This window comes from Carassius carassius, chromosome 41, assembly GCF_963082965.1.
Source record: "Carassius carassius chromosome 41, fCarCar2.1, whole genome shotgun sequence".
In the NCBI taxonomy this organism is placed as follows: domain Eukaryota; kingdom Metazoa; phylum Chordata; class Actinopteri; order Cypriniformes; family Cyprinidae; genus Carassius; species Carassius carassius.
The window spans coordinates 7,708,149-7,714,899 of NC_081795.1; the positions used below are offsets into that span (position 1 = coordinate 7,708,149).

At 35.2% G+C, this 6,751-nt stretch overlaps 1 pseudogene; it reads right to left on the reverse strand.

The window, feature by feature from the left end:
• Window positions 1-4,834: 4,834 nt before the first annotated feature.
• Window positions 4,835-5,684, reverse strand: LOC132123040 (olfactory receptor 1E16-like; annotated as a pseudogene).
• Between the last annotated feature and the right edge of the window lie 1,067 nt (window positions 5,685-6,751).

A 6,751-nucleotide genomic window follows, 5' to 3' on the forward strand; every position in this document is an offset into this window, starting at 1 on the left:
CTTCCATTTTATTCCATATAATTTTTATTCCAGGTTTTCCCTGTTGGGAAGTAACATTTGTTATTTTTAAAGTTGATCACTAGGTGGGACCATTAACCTTTTAGATAGCCCTGTGCAAAAAAGGCTTAGTTTCTGGCTAGTATATGGAGTATAACAGCAAATTATAGTGTTTGTATGTGTGTGAGATTCTTGATTGTTGGTGGTTTTCCCTTTTGGGAAGAGGTAAAATTTGTTATTTTTACAGCTGATCACTAGGTGGGACCATTAACCCTTTAGATAGGCCTGTGCAAAAAAAAGCTTAGTTTCTGACTTATACTCCATATAGCTCCATATACTGTACAACAGCTTATTATATTGTATGTGTGTGTGTGTGTGTGTGTGTGAGAGAGAGAGAGAGAGAGAGAGAGACCACCACATCCACCACCACATTCAACCTTAGATAAGCTGCCTCTAATCCGGTCAAGTCAGGCAATGCTCCACTCAACTAGTGTGTTGCAATTGACACACTTTGCACTGCTCCATGGGCTGTTCTCGTGGTGGTGTTTAGCAGTGCTCCCCTTTATCAGAGAGCTGGCTATGAGCATGCTACTTAAAATTGGGGTGTCTCACATATATGAGAAATATATCTACAGAAAGCTTGAAATATCTGCTTTTAAACTAATCAATTCAAAATTAAAGCGTTACGTAATCTGTGAAGGTGAAATGCATTAACATAGATTTTTCCTCTGAAACAAAAAATGAAAATTTAAATAAAATTTATATTTTATGTTTTGAGAATGGCCAACCCCGTCTCTACAGATATTGTTGCTTCTGGTTTGTGCATTGTAAATCAAAGAAAGTCTACAAAATAAATCGTCTCCCACGTATTGTCACGTCCATAATGTGTGTGTATTTCCCAATCTATAGACGGATATTTTACTGATGTCTGAACTCTGTTTGGGATTAAGAAAAACTTAGAAAAATGGTTCAATATATTGGTAATGAATAGGTTACATTCTGTGAAAATTTGTATTTCACACAAAATAAAATTAATGCAACAGTTTGCTTCTTTTTAAGTTAAGGCAACTTCCTCTGAAATTAAGTTATAATAAATAATAAACTATATTGCGCTATACAGTTGTCAACATTTGAATTGGATCAAAATCTTTCTTCAAAGTTGTCCTAAAACCAAAATGACATTTGTCCTACTTTGCCTAAACCAAGATTGAAATGTGAAAGAGCAAGAGATTCACACCTTTATTTGAACCCCCACAAGATATACAGAACTACCACAAAAAAAAACCCAACCCCGCATATCTCCTACAACTGAGGTTTTTGTTTGTTTGTTTGTTTTTTTGGAGGAAGGTGCAAATTTTACAATTACAGTCACCTGCGCCACCTGCCGGTAGTTTCACAAATGATTTTAACACGCAACTGACCTGCAGTTAACACTGTGGCATTACCCATTCTGGTTGTACACCTACTTTACTTTAACAGGGTGTTGCTACTAGGGGTCTGTTGAGACAGTACCTTCAGCAAACCCAGTAACTTCAGTAGCCCCCTCGGTGACAGGCCAAGACCTAGTATGATTCTAGGCACTTGGTCATATCCCCTTAAAGGAATCTATTCCTGATTCCAAGACTTGAGCGCTACCCTGGGCTCAGGAGTCTGGCCCTAACAGGTAAGTTTTTTGGTGTATGTAGCCTAGGCCTTTGGTCATAGGGAATAATGTCACTGACAGCTGTCTAATGTCCCAGGGGCAACTCCCATGGCTATGGTAGAGTTGGTACTTAGTACTCGCCGTGGTTTTCTGGCATGCACTCCCCTCAGCATAGTGGGTATACCGTTCCTCATAGCGACCCCTAGACGATGCAGTTCAAAATTCCCTTAAAAAGGGAATGTCTCAGGTTACTTGTGTAACTATGGTTCCCTGAATAGGGAACAAGACACTGGTTTCCTGCCATGCTTTGGATGCAAGTTTCAGACGAAGAAGCAGATGTCGTTTTCTCCCGGCACCTGATTAAACTATAGTGGCACTGGTAGTGACATCATGGTCTGTAGCCGGCCAATGTCACTGTCATTTTTAGATATATGCTTCAGACACCAGTCACATTGAAGGTGCTCCCCATAGCGACTCCTAGAGGACACAGTGTCTTGTTACATAAGTAATCTGAGACGTTTTCTTAACCCTATTGCTTATTTATAATGTGACCATACAGCTTAACTATTTTTCAGTTAAATAAATGTTCTATATTTTAGTTCAGTAATATTATTTATTTAATATTTTGAACAGATCTTTTGGTACTAAATACTATTTGTGCAATAATTATGGTCCAATAATAAACATATATTATTTCTATTACTTAAAGTACAGTTAGTGTATGTAAGGTTAAAATAGAAAAAAGAGTTTTAAAATCCAATGCAAAGAGGCAAATTAGAGTCATTTTGTGGTCAGAAAAAAAATTATCATTTTCGTTTGAAATGTGTTTACCCACTAGGTACCTGTATGGCTCTTTAGTAAATACAGTATATATAGAATATTGCAGGTCATGCCTGCTTATGTATTTTTAAGTTCTTCATTTTAAGAAATATTAAGACATGATTGAGCACTAGATTTTTAAATGAGAAATGTAAAAAACTCTTTTTCATCCTCTGATACATGCATAATTACACATAGTGAATGCATGCAAATACTGAATTTAAAGGTCCCATGACATGGATTATTTCCTTTTCTTTAAATGCTTTTTAATGTTTCCTTAGGTGTACTTATATTATTAGTATGATTTTTACATTTAAAATTTAGAAATAAAAAGCATTTTTATATCCTGATAATAGCCCTCTGGCTTGAATGCTCTGTTTGAAGGGGCGTGTCTGCTGTGACACTCTGAGTAAACGACAACTGTTGTGATTGGCTGACATCTTTGCATTTGAAATGCGTATTACATGTGGAACCCTCTCAAATACTACAGCTGTCGAGATTAACGAATCGTGGATTTGTTGATTATATAATTATTTTTTCTATCTTTTCCCATCACATGAAAGGCTGCAGTGATGAGCATTGAGTAGACAGAGTCTGTTTATCGCGTGAATGCAGTCATCTCGTCATTATTGCAACACGTTTTCTCTCACAAAATGCTTTCACCACAACTAACAGCAAACACATGAATACAGTAAGAGCTTTGTTGTGCAGCATAACAGCGTCATTCATTGTAACGGCAGTTTGGGCAAGAGTGCAGATAATATATACTCGCAATGTGTGACAGCTCCGAAAAAAAGGAAGCGTTCTTTGATCGCTCTCTGTAGTTTAATCACAATTTAGATAACAGATTTGTTTCATTCTACTAAGAGAAACAATGTGAAGTTGATCGTTTAGTCACTGGCTTGATTCACTGATGCATAAACAGTATTAAACGATTTAGAAAGAAAGTCTGTGTGAACTTGAATAATTAGCTGCACATCAGAAATCACTGATCACAGATCAGGCATTAATGAACACTGTTACTCACTGTTTGTGCCGGTGCTGTCGAATCCATATCATAAAAGTCTGTTTGTAACGCCTGTGCTGACATTGCGACTGAATTATATGTAAATATTTGGGCGGGCAAAGCAGAGAAAGGGGAGGTAACATTTCTCTTTACAACGTCACAAAGAGGAGATTCCAGATCAGACCGTTTGAGCTTCCATTTTCTCAAAGGCAGAGAAAGATAGTAAAATCTCGATTTGCACCGATTAAAATTTTTAGAAACTTGGGGACCACAAACATGCTAGGGGAAGTCATATTAATGTTAAAAAACCTCAGAAAGTGAAATTTTCATGTCATAGGACCTTTAAACCAAGTTTAAATTGTGATAAAAAAGCATTCAATTGCACTGAATTGAATTGATATTGAATTGAGATTGAAACCCTTTCCTCTCCTCATGGAGTGTTGCTGTTGTTATTCCTATAGTTTCTCCCAGAAACTGACGCATCTCAATGTCATTGTGTTATTTTTAACATATTCCCTTGTATCAATATATCTTGTTAAACTGACACTTTTAAGTGCTACTTTTAGAGAGGTTTACCCCTAAATAAATGAGATAATAACAAAAATTAAAAAATTAAGGTTTAATATGTGACCTCCTTTATCAATACACAGGATTACCTTAAGCATCAATAAATTGATATCTTAGTTCATGTTTAGATTTTATACTTTATTATACAGCAAATACAGAAATAACAATAAGTTGAGACATTGCAACAGAAAGACAATAAAAAGATCCTTATGAGCAAATCTCAAGCATACTTATGTAAGAATGGAACCTTAGTTTGCATTATTTGAAATATATGAACATGATATGAACAAACATGACAATTAACGGCATTTGGGTGTATGAAATTCTAGGGTATCATAAAATATGTCAGCATAATACTGACTGATCACAAGAAAAATTCATTCAAATATCTTGTACAATTTTCTGTCTACTTTGTTGTTTTATCTTCGGGTCAGTAATTATGAACACAGTACATACACACTCTTAAAATCAGATGGATTAAGTCATAAATAATTAAACTGCATATCACTGCTGTTCACCAACACAAATTATGTATCAAACACCTGTTCATGTTAGTATTGTAGCAGAATGAATTTAACTATTTTCTGATCATACACTTTTATTTTGAGTCTAAAAATATTTATGAAAAAATATATATAAAATTTTTGATATAGGTCATTTAATTGCTAATGATGGAAGAACACACACAATCATTACAGTCATTTTTTTTTAAATTTCATTCTAATTGGCACAATTCTGTTTTTAAGCATTTTTCGAATTAAGACTCTGATTTCAGCTGTGTTTAAAACATAAATAATGGGTTTTTACATTGGTGGAAGAGTAAATGAAAGGGATATGCTGATGACTCTGGCATTGGGAGTGAGAGAAGTAATTGCTGAAGCAATAAAAATGCATATTACAGGAAGAAAGTATATTCCGACCAACATAAGGTGAGAAACACAGGTCTTCAGTGCTTTTAAACGTGCTTCCCAAGTTGTAATTTTACTTAAGGCAAAAAAATGCCCATGTATGACAGGACTATAATGCATAATGGTGCTACAAGGAACAAAGGAAAAAATATTAATGCTATTGTCATTGCATGCCAACCTCAACACTGGTCCATAGTCACAATAATAACTCTGTACCACATTAGATTTACAGATTGAAAGTCGGGTCATCAAAGACGTTGACAGGGCCACGAGAGAAGTGTTAAATGCCCATACTACTAAAAACACTTGACAGTATTATTTAGTAGGGCATGATATCTCAATGGCAGGCAAATTGCAATGAAGCGATCAAGTGCAAGAACAACAAGAGTGACACTTTGCACAGTAATAAAGAAGTTCACAAAAAACATGTTTGCCAGACAAGCATTGTAGGAGATGGACTGTGAGTCAGAAAAAAAAGTTTTCTTCATGTAATCAGTGCATTAGTTTCACCAAAATCAGCCAGTGGCAAATTAAACACACCGATGTACTTTGGACTGTGCAGGCTTCATTCAAGAGCAATAAGAAGAAGAACTATAGAGTTCATAATCACAGCAATAAAATATGTGATAAATAAAAAGATGTAGTAATAACTGCTGTGCGGTATACCTGAAAGTCCAATGATGAAAAAGTATTCAGGGCGAACAATAGACATATTCTGAACAAAACTTGCATTTAAAGTACTCATGGCAGTTTTGTGTTTGTTCTTTAAAAAAAAAAATTCAGAAAATAGAAGTTACCATGTAGACTTAAAGTTCAGGCAAGTCACAAAGTTGTCATCTTACTCTTCTAACAACTATTTTCAAATGCTGAAATGATACCTTTATGTAAAGTTTCTGCATAATATTTCAATCACAAACCTGTATACATAAAGTTTTAGAGCCAGATCAAAAGATGAGAATATCTGAACACTTGTGAGCTACTTTGAATATTACTAGGCTGAAAATGCTCATCCTTATTCTCTTATGTCGCGATGATCATTGGGCATTTGTGTCATTGAATCCAAATATATCTTCATCTCTTGAGAGCCTTTAGACAACACATGATGTAATACTATTCTATGCTTATGTAAATGTTCTGGCCACTGCTTTAGCTTTAAAAGTAGGCTTAATTGTGTCCTTTTGTTCCACAAAATTATGCCACTTTGTGAATGTCAAGGTATATTTAGATGATTACAGGTGCATCTCAATAAATTAGAATGTTGTGCAAAAGTTCATTTATTTCAGTAATTCAACTCAAATTGTGAAACTTGTGTATGCAGACAGACTGAAGTAGTTTAAGTCTTTGGTTCTTTTAATTGTTATGATTTAATTGATATGTTTGATTTCTCAACAAATTAAAATACTTCATAAGACGAAAAAAAAAAATAGTGAATTGTTGGCCTTCTGTAAAGTATGTTAATTTATTGTACATGTACTCAGTACTTGGTAGGGACTCCTTTTGCTTTAATTACAACCTCAATTCGGTGTGGCTTGGAGGAGGTCAGATGTGGTACTGCTGAGATGGTATGGAAGCCCAGGTTTCTTTGACAGTGGCCTTCAGCTCATCTGCATTTTTTGGTCTCTTGTTGGTCTCTAGATTCTTTATAGGGTTCAGGTCTGATGAGTTCGCTGGCCAGTCAAACACATGGTCATTTAACCAACTTTTGGTGCTTTTGGCAGTGTGGGCAGGTTCCAAATCCTACTGGAAAATGAAACCAGCATCTTCAAAAAGATGGTCAGCAAAAGGAAACATTAAGTGCTCCAAAATTTCTTG